The following is a 17,886-nucleotide window of genomic DNA, read 5'->3' as shown; positions in this document are numbered from 1 at the left end:
ACAGGAAAAAGACAAGGATGTCCACTCTCACCACTATTATTCAGCATAATTTTGGAAGTCCTAGCCATGCCAATCAGAGAAGTAAAAGGAATCCAAATGAGAAAAGAAGAAGTAAAACTGTCACTGTTTGCAGATGACATGATACTATACATAGAAAACCCTAAAGATGTCACCAGAAAACTACTAGAGCTAATCAATGAATTTGGTAAAGTTGCAGGATACAAAATTAATGCACAGAAATCTGTTGCATTCCTATACACTAATGATGAAATATCTGAAAGAGAAATTAAGGAACCACTCCCATTTACAATTGCAACTAAAAGAATAAAATACCTAGGAATAAACCTACCTAGGGAAACAAAACACCTCTATGCAAAAATCTATAAGATACTGATAAAAGAAATTAAAGATGATACCAACATATGGAGAGATATATGATGTTCTTGGATTGGAAGAATTAATATTGTGAAAATGACTATACTACTAAAAGCAATCTACAGATTCAAAGCAATCCTTATCAAATTACCAATGCCATTTTTTAAGGAACTAGAACAAAAAAATCTTAAAATTTGTATGGAGACACTAAAGACCCCGAATAGCCAAAGCAGTCTTGAGCGAAGAAACGGAGCTGGAGGAATCAGACTCCCTGACTTCAGACTATGCTACAAAGCCACAATAATTAAGACAATATGGTACTGGCACAAAACAAAACATACATCAGTGGAACAGGATAGAAAGCCCAGAGATTAACCAATGCACCTATGGTCAACTAATCTATGAGAAAGGAGGCAAGGATATACAATGGAGAAAAGACTGTCTCTTCAATAAGTGGTGCTGGGGACACTGGACAGCTACATATAAAAGAATGAATTTAGAACACTCCCTACCACCACACACAAAAAAACCCTCAAAATTAATTAGAGGCCTAAATGTAAGACTGGACACTATAAAACACTTAGAGGAAAACATAGAAAGAACACTCTTTGACATAAATCACAGCAAGATCTTTTTTGGTACACCTCCTAGAGTAATGGAAATAAAAAAAAAAATAAACAAATGAAACCTATTGAAACTTCAAAAGTTTTGCACAGCAAGGGAAACCATTAACAATACGAAAACACAACCCTCAGAATGGAAGAAAATATTTGCAAATGAATCAACGGACAAAGGGTTAATCTCCAAAATATATAAACAGCTCATTCAGCTCAATATTAAAGAAACAAATGACCCAATCCAAAAATGGACAGATGACCTAAATAGACATTTCTCCAAGGAAGACAGACAGATGGCCAAGAAGCACATGAAAAGCTGCTCAACATCACTAATTATTAGAGAAATGCAAAGCAAAACTACAATGAGGTATCACCTGACACCAGCTAGAATGAGCATCATCAGAAAATCTACAAACAAATGCTGGAGAGAGTGTGGAGAAAAGGGAACCCTCTTGCACTGTTGGTGGGAATGTAACTTGATACACCCACTATGGAGAACAGTATGGAGGTTCCTTAATAAGCTAAAAATAGAATTACCATATGATGCAGCAATCTCACTACTGGACATATACCTAGAGAAAACCATAATTCAAAAAGACACATGCACCACCATATTCATTGCAGCACTATTTACAATAGCCAGGTCACGGAAGCAACCTAAATGCCCATCGACAGATGAATGGATAAAGAAGATGTGGTACATATGTACAATGGAATATTACTCAGTCATAAAAAGGAATGAAATTGGGTAATTTGTAGAGACATGGATGGATCTAGAGACTGTCATACAGAGTGCAGTAAAGTCACAGATGAACTGGTTTGCAGGGCAGAAATTGAGACACAGATGAAGAGAACAAACATGGATACCAAGGGGGCAAAGCGGTGGTGGGTGGGGGTTGATGAATTGGGAGATTGGGATTGACATGTATACACTGATTTGTATAAATTGGATTACTAATAAGAACTTGCTGCATAAAGAAATATATAAAATAAAATTCAAAAAGGAAAGTTCTCATCACACAAAAAAAATTATAACCATGTATGTTGATAGATGGTGATTAAACTTATAGTGGTGATCATTTTGCAGGGCATACAAATATTGAAGGATTATATTGTACACCTGAAACTGATATGATATCAAGTATGTCTCACAAACAAAAAAGAAAAAAAAATAAGTATGTTTTTTTCAAGGATAGGTAAAGATAAATTAAAACTGATTTAGACTATAAAACTCAGTCTCAAAATGAAGTTTCTAAATCTATTTTCTCCACTTAATAGCTGTAAAGATTTAAGATTTCACTTCAACTTTGGAGATAATAATAATGAAAGAAGATTTCTTTATGTTAAGGATTATCATCGCATAGGGTTAAAATACATTAAGGATAATTTTCCCAGTATTTTGATTAGAAAATATGTGTTGTCAATCAACATTATGGGATTTTTAGAAATCAAAATATAGAGCATATTTATAATATCCTGAGTTTTTATTTCTAGTTCTAAATATGATGTGAAAAATACTGATTTGAGCATTACCTACATTTCAAAAACTCACAAAGACTTTTTTATTTCTAAAAGTTATCGGCCTTAAATTTCTAGGGAGATATTTCTTTATTTTTGTACATCTGTGATTATTTTCTCTCAACTAAACTTTTTGTGATTAGATCAAGAATGAAAGTTAATTAAAAATAGAATTTGTAATATTGATAATTTTTTCCATTTTTTTATTTTGGTAAAATCACATATATAAAATTTACTATTTTATACATATTTAAGTGAACAGTTTAGTGATATTAAGCACATTTTTACTGTATAACCCTCACAACCTTCCACCTCCAGAACTCTTTTCATCTTTCAAAACTGAAATTCTACATCCATCAAACAATAATTCCCCATTCTTCCTTTCTTCTAGTACCTGGCAACCACAATTCTGCTTTCTGCCCCTATGACTTTTCTACTATAAGTGCTTCATATAAATGGAATCATACAGTATTTGTCTTTTTGCAACTGGCTTATTTCACTTAGCCATCAAGTTTCATTCATGTTGTAGAATGTGTCCGAATTTTATATTAATTTATTTTTTAAGGCTGAATAATATTCCATTGTATACATATACCACCTTTTGCTTATCCATTTATCTGTTGATGCACATCTGTGTTGCTTTCACATTTTAGCTATTATTAATAATTCTGCTATGAACCTGAGTGTACAAATATCTCCTCAAGACCCTGCTTTCAGTTCTGTTGAGTATATATACAAAGAAGTGGAATTGCAGGATCATGTGGTAATTGTACTTTTAAGTTTGAGGCAAATCACTACACTGTTTTCCAGAGTAGTTGTACCATTTTACATTCCCACCAACAGCGCTCAAGGGTGCCAATTTCTTCATATCTTTGCTAACACTTAATTTTTCCTGTTTTTGTTTTTTGTTTATTAATAGTAGATATACTAAAGGGTGTGAAATGATATCTGCTATGGTTTTTATCTTCATATCTCTAGAGATTAATGATGTTGAATATGTTTTCATATGCTGTTGAACATGTTTTCATAAATCGAGTTGATATTTCTTTTGTTTTTGACTTTTAGGAGTTCTTTCTATGTTTTGGATATTAATCTCTTATCACATATATGATTCAAAAATATTTTCTCCCATTCTTTTTTACTCTGCTGGTAAGGTCTTTTTTTTTTTTTTTTTTTTGGCGGTATGTGGGCCTCTCACTGTTGCGGACTCTCCCACTGTGGAGCACAGGCTCCGGATGCGCAGGCTCAGTGACCGTGGCTCATGGGTCCAGCTGCTCCGCGGCATGTGGGATCTTCCCAGACTGGGACACGAAACCATGTCCCCTGCATAGGCAGGAGGACTCCCAACCACTGCACCACCAGGGAAGCCCTGGTAAGGTCTTTTGAATCACAAATTATTTTAAAATTTTTATAAAGTCCAATTTGTCTATTTTTTCTTTTATTACAAGTGCGTTTGATGTTAAGCCCAACAATTCATTGCCAAAAACAGAGGCTTTTGCCCTTCTAAGAGTTTTACTCTATTAGATTTCTGTTTAGGTCATGGATCCACTTTATGTTAATTTTTGAATATGGTGCTAGGTGAGAATCCAACTTTATTCTTTTACTTGTGGATATCCAGTTTTCCCAGCACTGTTTATTAAAAATACTATCTTTTCCACAGTGAATTTTCTTGGTACCCTTGGCAAAAATCATTAGACCATGTACTTACAAGTTTATTTCTGGATTCTCTATTCTATTCCATTGGTCATTATATGTTCATTTATTCCAGTACCACACTGTATTTATTACTGTAGCTTTGTGGTAAAATTTGAAATCATGATGTGCGAGCCCTCCAGCTTTGTTTGGTTTTTAAAGAATTTTTTAAAAAGATATTTTGGGCCCCTTGAGATTCCATATGAATTTTAGAATGGGTTTTTCTATTTCTGCGAAAATGTCATTGGGATTTTGAGTAGAATTACACTAAATCTGTAGATTATTTTTGGTAGTATTGTCATCTTAACAATATTAAATCTTCCAATTCATGAACATGGGTTTTCTTCCCATTTATTTATGTCTCTTTAAATGTTTTTCAGTAATTTTTATAGTTTTCTTTGTACAAGTATTTCAACTCCCTGGTTAAGTTAATTTCTAAATATTTTATTCTTTTTGATGCTATTGTAAATGGAAATATTTTCTTAATTTCCTTTTTGGATTTTTCATTATTAGTGTATAAAATATGACGAATTTTTTTGTGTTGACTCTGTATTTTGATACTTTGCTGAATTTATTAGTTCTAACCTTGTTTTTCTGGATTTTTAGTGTTTTCCATACATAAGATCATGTCATCTGAGAACAGAGGTAAATTTACTCCTTCTTTTCTGAGTAGGATGACTTTTATTTCTTTTCTCTGATTAACTGATGTGGCTAGGTTTTCCAGTACCATGTTAAATAGAAATTGTAAAAGTGGTCATCCTTACTGTGTTCCTGATCTTGGAGGGCAGTCTTAGATTCCATCTTTCACTATAGAGTATGATGTTCACTGTGGGTTTTTCATATGTGGCTTTTATTATATTGAAGACTTTTCCTTCTACTCTTAGTTTGTTGAGTGTTTCTATCATGAAAGGGAGTTGAATTTTGTCAAATTCATTTTCTATACCAATTGAGAAGGTTTTTCTTTTTTTTAATTCTCCTAACACAGTATATTACATGGATTGATTTTTGTATATTGAACCATCCCACTTGAGATGCAATAGAATACTATTGCATTCTAGTAATAAATACCACTTCATCACGGTGTATAATATTTTAATATGCTTCTGTATTTAATATACTTCTGGATATGCTCACCTTTTGTTGATATTTTTATGTCAATGTTCATAAGAGATATTGGTGTGTAGTTTTATTTTCTTACAGTGTCTTAACTGGGTGGTGTCAAAGAAATAGTGGCCTCATAGAATAAGCTAGGTTGTGATCCCTCCTCTTAAATATTTTTGGGAAATATTTAGGAAAGTTTGGTGTTTGTTCTTTGAATGTTTGGTAGAATTCATCACTAAAGTCATCAAATCTAGGGCTTTTCTTTGTCAAAAGGTTTTCTGGTCACTGATTCAATCTCTTTACTAGTTATAAGTCTGTTCAGATTTTCTATTTCTTCATACTTTATAGTCTTGGTAGGTTTTATGTTTCTAGGAATTTGTCCATTTCATCTAATTTATTCAATTTTTTGGTATACAGTAGTGTATAATATTCCCTTGTAATCTTTTTTTATATCTGTAGAATCAATGGTAATATCCCCACTTCCATTTCTGATTTTAGTAATTTATCTACCCTCTTTTTTTCTCAGTCCATGTAGCTAAATGTTTGTCAATTTTATTGATATTTTTAAAGAACCATTTTTGTTTCATTGATTATTAAATTTTTTAATTCTCTATCTAATTCATCTCTGCTCTAATATTTATTATTTTCTTCCTTATGCTAACTTTGGGTGTAGTTTTTTTCTTCATTTAGTTTCTTAAGTTGTACAGTTAGTTTGTTGATTTGACATCCTTTTTTTTTTTTTTTTTTTTTTTTTTTTTGCAGTATGTGGGTCTCTCACTGCTGTGGCCTCTCCTGTTATGGAGCACAGGGTCCAGATGCGCAGGTTCAGCAGCCATGGCTCACGGGCCCAGCTGCTCCATAGCATGTGGGATCTTCCTGGACTGGGGCACAAACCTGTGTCCCCTGCATCGGCAGGTGGACTCTCAACAACTGCACCACTAGGGAAGCCCGAGATCCTTGCTTTATAATGTAAGCATCTATAGTTATATATTCCCTGCTTTTCACTGTTTTCTCTGTATCTATAAACTTTGGTATGTTGTATTTTAGTTTGTCTCTAAGTATTTTCTAATTTCTCTTGTTATTTCATTTTTGATCCATTTGTTGTTTGAGAGCATGCTGTTTAAGTTCCACAGACTTGTAAATTTTCCAGTTTACTTCTGTTGTTGATGTCTAACTTCATCATAATGTGGTCAGAAAAGATAGTGGTTATGACATCTATCTTTTTAAATCTATTAAGACTTAATTTGTGTCCTAACATATGTTCTATTCTGGAAAATATCACTTGTGCACTTGAAAAAATATGTGTATTCTGTTGTTGAGAGTGTTTTGTTTATGTCTAGTTGGTTCGCTGTATTAAGTTCTCTATTTCCTTATTTATGTTTTCTTTGGTCGTTCTTTCCATAATTGAGAACGGGGTATTGAAGTCTCTAGTTTTGTAGAACTATTACTCCCTTTAATTCTATCTATTTTGGGTCATATATTTTGATGCTTTGTTATTAAGTATTAAGTTTTATAATTGTTATATATTCTTGTTGTGAATAATTTATTAAACTATTTTGAATTAAAGTCAGTTTTGTCTGATAGTAGTTTAACCATTTGTCCTCTCTTTTGGTTACTTTTGCATGGAATATCTCTCACCAGACTTTCACTTTCAACCTACTTGTATATTTTGGATCTAAAGTGAACCTCTTGTACACAGCATGTAGTTAGATCTTGCTTTGTTTTGTTCTGTTTTAATCTATTGTTGCTGATCTCTGTCATTGGGTTAAAGAATTTAATTCATTTTTATTTAAAGTAAATATTGAGAAGGCAGAATTTACTTCTGTGATTTTTATATTTCTTTCCTACATAGGAACCTTGTAGTGTTTTCTCCTTCATTTCTTTATTTATTGTATTCTCTTGAGTTTAGTTGATTTTTTGTAGTAAAATGTTTAAATTCTTTCCTCATTTCTTTTTGTCTATATAATTTAGCTTTTTGTTTTGTGGTTACAATGGGAATTGCATTTAACATCATCCTAAAGTTATAATTATAAAGTTATAATTTGAATTTATACCCACTTAATTTCAATGATATGTATAAATATATAAATAATATAAAATAATATATTTATAGTGTGTGTTATAAGATATTAATGTTATAAATTTTATATACCCTTGTAATATACAAATAATATATATATATAATATATGTATAATTTGAATTTATACCCACTTAACTTCAATCATATATATATATATATATATATATATATATATATATACTCCTTTAATAACTCCATCCCCATCCCTTTCATTGTTGGTGTCACAATATTTTGTCTTTATACACTTGGGTCCAAAACCATGAACTAATAATTTTTAATGCATTTGTCTCTTAAATCATGTAGAAAACAAGTGGAGCTAAATCCCATTGCTAAAATAGTATTAGACTTATAATTGTTCATATCTTTACCATTACTTAGATGTCTATTTCTTCATACAGCTTCATACAGAGGGGCTATCTAGTGTCCTTTCATTTTAATCTGCAGGACTTCCATTAACATTGCTCATAGAGCAGGTTTGGCAACAAACTCCCTCAGCTTTTACTTACCTAGGGGTATCATAAGTTTCCCCTATCCTTTTGAATTTCAGTATTAATGTGTATAGAATTCTGCCCACAGCCATCTGGCCTCCAAAGTTTCTGATGAGAAATTTGCTGAAAATCTTATTGAGGATCTCTTGTATGTGACAAGTCACTTCTCTCTTGCTGCTTTCAAAATTATTTCTTTGGTTTTGACTTTTGACAGTTTCTTTATAATATGTGGTTTGATATGTGTATCTTCTAGTTCAACCCATTTGAAGATGGTTGAGTTTTTTAATGTTTATATTCATGTCTTTAATTCATTTGGGGAAGTTTTTGGCCATTATTTCTTCAATTATTTTCTCTGCTTTTTAAATTTTTTCTCTTTCTATGACTACCACAAGTAATACATCTGTCCTCTTGATGGCATCTCACAGGCCCCTTAGGCTCTGTTCACTTATCTTCAATCTCTTTTCTTTCTGTTCCTTAAATGTGATAATTTCCATTCTTCTATCTTCAAGTTCACCGATTCTTTCTTCTATGTGCTTAAATCTATCTTTGAATACCTACAGTGAATGTTTCATTTCAGTTATTGTGATTTTCAACTCCAGAATTTCTCTTTAGTTTATTTTTAGTTTTTCTTTCTCTTTACTGATTTTTTCCACTTTCTTCATACATCATTTTCTTGACTTTGTCCATGGCTTCCTTTAGTTCTTTGAACATCTTTAAGATAGTTGATTTAAAATTTTTGTTTAGTAGACTGTTATCACATTTTTTTCAGGGATAGTTTTTGTTAGTTTGTTTTTCCTTTGAATGGGATATATGTTTTCCTATTTGTTTGCATTCCTTGTTATTTTCTATGTTGAAATCTGTATGTTTGAATCTAATAGTGTGATAACCGGAAATCTGATTATTTTCCTTCTACACAGTTTGATAGGCTTTTTGTCTTTATTTTGTTTGCTTTTATCCATTTTTATTTGTTTATTTTTACTGCTGTTTTCTCTCCCTTTGCTGAAAATCAGCCTGAGGTATAGACTTTAAGCTCTTCTAAGGTGTTTTCTGAGTCAGTGCCTTTTTCTGGACATGCACAGGGACTTTCTAATGCCCTTTGTATATGCAGTTGATTTTTTAATGTCCTAGTCGTCAATGTCTTGCTCCCAAAAGAGAAAAAATTGAAACTCGAAGCACTGTCCCTTAATATGCTTTGGAAGTCACTTCAGCCAGGGTGCAACAATGGAGGCAGGTGCAACATCAATGGCTACTTCTTAGTTTGCACCTTTGTATTCAGAAGCATCAATCAATTATCAGAGCACAGATCCTCCAGATTGGAAATCACCCAACCTGGCGCCCTCAAGCTGTGGCAAGCTGCTTCAGGAACATAAAGAGCTAACTGCAACGGGACTAAAGGTGGGGGATGGGTAGTGCTACTCTTTTAAGTGCTGAAATCAACTAAAATTAACCTCAATTGTCTGTCCATGATTTCCCCCGGAAGATACAAGCCTTTAATAAAATCCAGAGTTCCAAAATAGTTACATCAGACAGATTCTGCCAGTGCAATTGTTGTCTAGGTGGGGAGACAGATTTTTAGCACTTCCTACTGTTTCAAATTACCAGAATGCTCCTCCAGTATTAATAATTTTAAGATGTTGTTTAGTGGTGAGAAAAATACTGTTATTAAAGATATAGTTTTATTGTGTAACATTTAAGTTCCTTTCTAGCTGTGATGTTTACATTACTTCTTGGATATTTTATTTACATTTATTAAATAATAATATACATCTACTATATGTTCATGAGCTTAGAATCCATTTTCATATCTTCTTTGGGAAATATCTGATTAAATCTTTTTCTTTTCATTTTGGTAAAGTAGCTCATTTGTTGGTCAAATGTTTTGTGGGGGTTTACTTTTCTACTATGTGTTATCAGTGATCTCCATATATTCTGGATATAAATCATTCATTAAGTACCTGTTTTGCAAATAGTTTCTCTTAATCTGTGATATTTCATTTTTTTAAATTATGTTGTTTAAAGGGAAGTTTTGTTTGTTTGTTTTTACTGAGGCCGTAGATGTCATTAAAAAAAAATTGTAACTTGTTCTTCCTGTACCCTATAGAAGGAAATGATGGCTAAATTAAGGTCACCAAGAATTTATCTTTTATTAATCTAGAAGTTTTATATTCTTACTCTAATAGGTCTATAAGCTACTTATGTTTAATTTTTATATATGATATGGCATAAGAATGGAAGATTGTCTTTTTATATATACAATTGTTTCAGAAATCTTTTTTATAGGGATTATAGTTTTTCCATTGAATTATTCTTGTATCTTTTTTGAAAAGCAATTCACTATATATGTGTAGGTCTATTTCTCAAGTATTGCATTTGTATCCTCACATTAATAACAAAATGTCTTGGTTACTGCTGTTTTACTATGTTTTAAAATTAAATCATGTAAGACCTCTAACATTTTTCTTTGTTCAAAGATGTTGATAATTTTAAGCAATTTTCATTTTTAAAATAAAGAAACTGGAATTTATAGATACTAAATATCTTCCCTAAGTTCAGAATAACATATCCAGCAATTAAAAGCTGGTTGTTGTAGTTTGTGAGCCATTAGTAACAATCTAACAAGGTAACTAACAACTATCCAAACCAATTAATTGATTATATAACTATCCAACCACTGAAGGCATAAACCTAAACTCAGTTTCTTCTTTTGTAACTTATTTTTGAGCCAGGAAAATATTATTTTTTTCCATAACATTATTTTAAACACTATTTGATAAAATAATAACTTTTTATTTCTCTAATATCCTCTGTGAAAATGCTGCCTGTGTTTGAAAAAGTATTATATATGGGACTTCTGTCATTGAAAAGAATGTATAGAATAGTTGTGCTCTGAATATCCTATTATAGAAATAAAACTGTTAAAAAATTACCAAGGGAAACAATAAATTTTGTTATGATTTCTAGGAATGGTTAATAGAATAAATATATTATAAAATTATGTTGTCACTTAATTGATTTTTCTCAATATATGTTTAAAAAATTTCATTACTTCTCTGCTCTAGGAAGGACCTTAGGTAAACCTGCCCAGCAATAATAAATGCTGCACTCACCTTACCAGGTATCTTACTTCTCATGCCATTGGGCCACAGTTCCATGAGCAGAAGAGTAGGTGAGAAGCATAAACTTCTGTACCATAAGCCTGTGGTTAATGGCAAGTTAAATATAGAAAATATACACTTCCATATTTAAAGTAATATGTATCATACTAATAAATCTTTAAAGCAGTATTTCTAATGGAAACCTGAAGAAAAGAAAAACATGATATGCAAAAGAAAAGCACCATTTCTAAGAAATTTTTGTAGCTTTTGCCCCTTAGATTCATTTCTAATGCCTTTGTCTAACTAATTCAGCTATCATTGTAGACAATGAATAGTTTTTTTAAATCAGAAAACCTAGTCAGAATTCATTTTCAGAGGTATTCTTCCCCATCAGAACAATGCAAAGTTGGAGTTGATGACCTCAAATGTCGTCTGTTTTCTAATATGCCATTTTGAAGACACAAATTTTGCCAAAAGAAATCAAACACTCACATGAGTGTTTTAATAATTTATGTACAACATTATTTGAATCCTGGTTTTACATCAAATAAGCATTTTAGTTTGTTTTGTATTAAGCTTTCTTCTTTCTTTTTATTTTAATTTTAGATAAATATTGTCACTTTAGAAATGTTGATGTCCCTGTTATTAAATTTGGGGGTAGTCTGAGGATGAGAACATTTAGGTGGTAATTAGGGTCAGTAAGCCTCCTAACATGTCAAAATTCATGATTTCAAGGTAGTGATATATCCATGCTCTATGTAACCTCAAGTACTTAAGGAAATTTCATTCATTAGAAAAATTCCTTCTTTCATTAAAAAAAATGTTTCAAATTCAGAAATTGTTTCTTAATTTGAGCACTAGTCAACCTTTTCATGGGTCAGATACACAGCAACAATGATTACAAGAAAATGTTGACCTGATCTCTATTTGATTTATATAATGGCTCTGTAGGAAAATCACATCCTCTAACAAAATTAAAACTATAATTATTTTGGTTTATAATATGAAAATGAACTAGATTCAAAGGTCTACTTACAACCAATATTATTTTTCTACTTGGACAGTAAAACCAAGCACAATAGTTTGTCCCTTTATCTTGCAATTCACTTTCCACTTATATACAAAGGCCAAATAAGTATTATTAAAAAGGTGAGTGGAGGGCTTCCCTGGTGGCGCAGTGGTTGAGAGTCTGCCTGCTGATGCAGGAGACATGGGTTCGTGCCCTGGTCTAGGAAGATCCCACATGCCGCAGAGCAGCTGGGCCCATGAGCCATGGGCACTGAGCCTGTGCATCCGGAGCCTGTGCTCCACAACGGGAGAGGCCACAACAGTGAGAGGCCCGCATACTGCAAAAAAACACACAAAAAAACAAAATAAAAATGTGAGTGGAGCCAACACTGTCTACAAATGACTTAGCTTGATTTATTTTTTTTGCAAAATCCAAGAAAATTTTTTATTCATACTAACAGTGTGTGCCAAGAGAACTTTTGATTAAATTGATGTTAGATGATTCATTTGTTGAAGCTCTATGACTTTAAAAGTATTGGCTAAATAGATGAGAAATGCATAGTCAAGGAAAAATATCCATATTGTACACATTTTTAGATGCTTTGCTTTTAAATGTATAATTATAACAAATCAAGAAATATATTTTTTGTTTTGTTCAAAGTCATGGGTAATTTTCTTGAAAATTTAAATACACACTTCTTACTTTAAAAAGTAAGAGCTAAATTTACAAATTCAACACCCTCATTTTAAACACACAGTTTCATGTGTTTTGACAAGTGTATTTACTGTGTAGCCACCACATTCAATATATAAACCATTTTCACCATCCAAATATACTATTACTACTCTTTGTGGTCAACCCCAAATTTCATCCATCTCTAAGGTAATTACAGATAAATTTTCTAGCTGAATGTATTGGATTTTTCCTTTCTGGATTCTTTATGACTTTCATTCAGCATATTGTATTTGAAATATGTCCATGTTTTTGTATGTGTATACCAAATTTTTAGTTTGGTTAATAATATAATTTTTTCTCAATATATGTTTCTTAGTTTCTTCAGAATACTAAGTTTAGAAGAGATAGCATAATTTAATAGGACAATGAATTAAACCTCTTTATTAGGTCAGATTAAATCTAAGACATAATAAGACTGTACAGTTGAACCTTGAAAAGCACAGGTTTAAACTGTGTGGGTTACACTTATACACAGATTTTTTTTTTCAGTAGTAAATACTACAGTACTACATGATCTCCAGTTGGTGAATCCACAGATATGGAAGAATTGTGGATAAGGAAGATGGACGATAAATTATACACAGATTTTTGACTGTGCAGAGGTTTGGCGTCCCCAACCCCCATGTTGTTTAAGGCTCAACTATACTATTAGAAAACGTAGATATAACACAACCTGTACATAGAATTTTTGAATGTTAATACTAGTAGGAAAAACCTTGAAATTTATTCAGAGTATTAAAAATCCAGTATAAAAACAGTCATGAAGAACATAGGGGCAAGACGGGAATAAAGATGCAGACCTACTAGAGAATGGATCTGAGGATACAGGGAGGGGGAAGGGTAAGCTGGGACAAGGTGAGAGAGTGGCATGGACATATATACACTACCAAACATAAAATAGATAGCTAGTGGGAAGCAGCCGCATAGCACAGGGAGATCAGCTTGGTGCTTTTTGAGCACCTAGAAGCGTGGGATACGGAGGGTGAGAGAGAGGGAGATGTAAGAGGGAAGAGATATGGGGACATATGTATATGTATAACTGATTCACTTTGTTATAAAGCAGAAGCTAACACACCATTGTAAAGCAATTATACTCCAATAAAGATGTTTTTAAAAAAAGCTATAGATCTGTTTTTAGGAAAGCAGCATTGTAGTTGGAGTTATAGTACTTAAGTTTCAATCTTAGCTCTATCCCTTGTAAGCCAAATTTATATTCACAAGTCACAAAACCACTTCAGGCCTCCAGCTCCTGCAAAATGGAAAAAAAAATACTTATTTATATTAAGCTTGCAATAAGATTAAATGACAAAATGTATGTAAGGCACCTGACATGCATACATAGTAAACACTCAATAAGTATACAGTTTTCTCAACAATTATTTCAGTAGGGCTCATAAACTTCACCACAGCTCTATACTATTTTGCTTCACTGCAACTAAAAAATGTGTAATTCCTCACCTAGAAATTTTATAAACTAAATTTTAAAACTGAATAGTACCTACAGCTACTGCTCTTTGCAACTTTGCCTTCAACAGCAGTCATATTAATTCATTCATTCCTTCATCCACATTATTTATTTAGAACGTATTATGTGCGGGTGCTTATCTGAATACTCATTTTATTCACATCTCTGCTGAGTTTCATTTAATTGGATAGGCTTTTGGGGGAAACCAATCTGATGTAGTACTATCTACCATCCTCTTTCCCATTTTCCTGTTTTATCTCCTTATACATGTGCACACACACACACACACACACACACGCAAACACATACACACACTGTTGGGCTTCTCCTAATAAAATGTATGCTTCATAAAAATAAGGATTTTGTTTTGTTCACCACTGTATTTTCAATACGTGGAAAAGGTTCAAGTGAAGAGTAGAAGCTCAGTGAGTGTTTACTGAACAAATCAATGGGAAGACAGCTCTGACAAAAGCAAGTAACTCATCATGACTCAGTGCTCTGGGGTGACTGAACTTTCCCTTTAATCTGTGATACAGCCCACAGCAGCCCTTTCCAAGTCATTCACAAAATGTGAATAACTGTTGCTGCTGTTCTTTCCTCTGCTCTCTGAAGTCCTTCAATCTAAGCTTAAGCTGCTGTTTGGTTCACTCTCCCCTTTTTCTACAGAGTAGGTCCAAGGGCTTATGTCCAGATGTACCCACTACTCATTAGGTCACTAATCATAGCCTTTGTCCATATTTTAATGCCATTACTATTGTATGTACTTCATTTAGAAGATGTATTATCCTAGACCAAAGTTAGTCCAGGAAAATGACCGAACTGAATTTGGCCAAAGTTTCCAATTTTAGATTAAAAAACTAGGAGTTGGTGAACCCGAAATAGAAGGTCTTGAACAAAACTCACTTATAATTTCTTCCTTTTCTTCAAGATACCTTTAATCCTCTAGAAATGATAATAGCTATATTTAGGGAAAACATTCAATTTTAGATGTCAGATAAAAGCTTTTGTAATATCATGTTATGTTTGTTAATAGAATTTCAAATAAATTTATTATTTCAGGGCAGAAGGAAGGAGACAGTAATCAATGTTAGTGTGTTTTAAAGTATCATGATCAAACAATTTTTTCTATAGACAATACTATCCATATATATATATATATATATATATATATATACACATATATATGTCAAAGTTATTAGTCTAATTTTTCAATTTTATTTAGAGTAGAGTGCATATATGATTCCCTCAATATGAAAAAATAAATTTGTAATTATTTGGAACTGAGATTATCTCTATTAGTGTCTCAAAAATAGTCATCTATATTCTTTACTGTCTTGCTGAGACCTCCTAAAATACTGAGAAACCTTACTGTCAGAATTGGATCACTTCTAATGTTCTAGGAAAGTTCTCTTGTGTGTCTGGAGTAAAGTAAGAAATAACATGCTCCTGTTCTTTTTGTTTCTTGCTAAAGGATGTGTCTTCTATATAGGATAATGCTCAAATTTTATGTCCAATGTCAGTTCTCATAAAGTTAATAACATTTTCACCATCGTTTCACGAGAAAGTCTTTTATTTTAAATTTAATTTCATTATTTTCCCCAAACTGGGAAAGCTGCCTCAACTGCAGAATTGTAAGTACTAAATTTACCTGTTTCTTAATGGGGGTTTGGTTTATGAAAAAAAAAGAAATCTGTTCTAAGAAAATGCAGAGGTTTTGAGATATGCACTTAGGTATGCATAACTTTAATACTGCTATACCTTAACAAAGTGAGTAGCAGGTACACCATTCATTATTGTTATGTTTGAACTTTAAACTTTCTATTGTATAATTTTCTCTGCGGTATTGGGTCAGGAACTCAACAAACTACATTTTTCTTTGCCTACTGGTTCTTTGTTAGGTTCTGCCAATGGAGGACACTAGAAGATATGTCAGAAGGATGGCAAAGGACCTGCTCTTTTATGCATTGCCTACAGATCCTATTAATATGGCACCTGTGCTCTAATAGTAGATAGTGCTAGTGTCCATATTTTTGTTTTGTTTTGTTTTTGTTGCTTTTTTGTTGTTGTTTCTTTAACATTCCTAGAAGCAACACTGTGATCTCTTCAAAGGTACCAGTAGCAGCACAGAAATAACTTCTCTTCAGAAGTTTGAGTGCTTATTATTGAGTGTTAGGGAGTGTTCTAATTTCATTCTTTTACATAGAGCTACCCAGTTTTCCCAGCACAACTTATTGAAGAGACTGTCTTTTCTCCATTGTATATCTTTGCCTCCATTGTCATAGATTAGTTGACCACAGATGTGTGGGTTTATCTCTGGGCTTTCTACCTTGTTCCATTGATCGATGTTTCTGTTTTTGTGCCAGTACCACATTGTCTTGATTACTGTAACTTTGTAATATAATCTGAAGTCAGAGAGTCTAATTCCTTCAGCTCCATTTTTTTCCCTCAAGACTGCTTTGGCTATTTGGGGTCTTTTGTGTCTCCATACAAATTTTAAGACGATTTGTTCTAGTTCCATAAAAAATGCCATTGGTAAGTTGATGGGGATTGCACTGAATCTGTAGATTGCTTTGGGTAGTATAGTCATTTTCACAGTATTGATTCTTCCCATCCAAGAACATGGTATATCTCTCCATCTGTTGGTATCGTCTTTAATTTCTTTCATCCGTGTCTTATAGTTTTCTGCATACAGGTCTTTTGTCTCCCTAGGTAGGTTTATTCCTAGATATTTTATTCTTTTTGTTACAATGGTAAATGGTATATTATTCTTGAAGAAACCTAGAAGGAAAAACCCTCTGCAACTTTTGTGATATTATTTTTTATTTCTGTTGTTGTTCTTTAGATAGGAGTGACCAAAAGCATGAGTCATGTAAGACAAATAAATAATTTGGGCTTTATCAAAATTTAAAAGTTTTCTCTTTGAAATATACCCAAAAGGAAATGAAAATGACCATTTTCATTGTAGGTAATGTACACACATGTGCAAAAGAACTGGTATACGGAATAAAGAACTCAGTAAAAAAAGATAATCAAATCAATAAACGTAGCAAAATATTTGAACAGATAGCTCACACAGAAGTTATAAATATGATAAAGGAGCACACAGAAAGATGCTCAATAACAGGATTGTGCCAGAATAATAAGTTTAGGAAAATATAATACTAACATGAGAATGCCTAAAATGATTGGCACCATTATGTGTTGTCAATGAAGTGGAGCAATTGGAACTTGTGCATTGTGGGTAGGGTGTAAAATTGTTACAGTCACTTTGAAAATTGTCAGTTTCTTATAAAATTAAACAGATACAGTTGACTCTTGAACAACACAGCATGTATCTGTGCTTCCAAGATTCAACCAACTGTGATCATATAGTACTATAATATTGAATTTATTATTGGAAAATCTATGCATGTAAGTTGACACATACAGTTCAAACCCATGTTGTTCAAGGGGTCACTATTCTTACCATATGACACAGAATTCTACTTTGAGTTACCAAAGGGAAACATATTTACACAGAATGATTTGTGTGAGATTGTTCATAACAGCTTTATTTACAATAGGCAAAGACTGGGAAAAAACCTACTTCCATTAGTGGTGAATGGATAAGGAACCATGGTATATTAAAACCATGGAAAGTTGTTCAACAATAGGAAAGAAGTTACTGATACACAAAATATTGTTGAATAGATTTCAAAATATGTTGAGAG

Source organism: Phocoena sinus, chromosome 17 (genome assembly GCF_008692025.1).
Source record: "Phocoena sinus isolate mPhoSin1 chromosome 17, mPhoSin1.pri, whole genome shotgun sequence".
Taxonomy (NCBI): Eukaryota; Metazoa; Chordata; class Mammalia; order Artiodactyla; family Phocoenidae; genus Phocoena; species Phocoena sinus.
Note: the sequence above shows the minus strand (reverse complement) of the source record.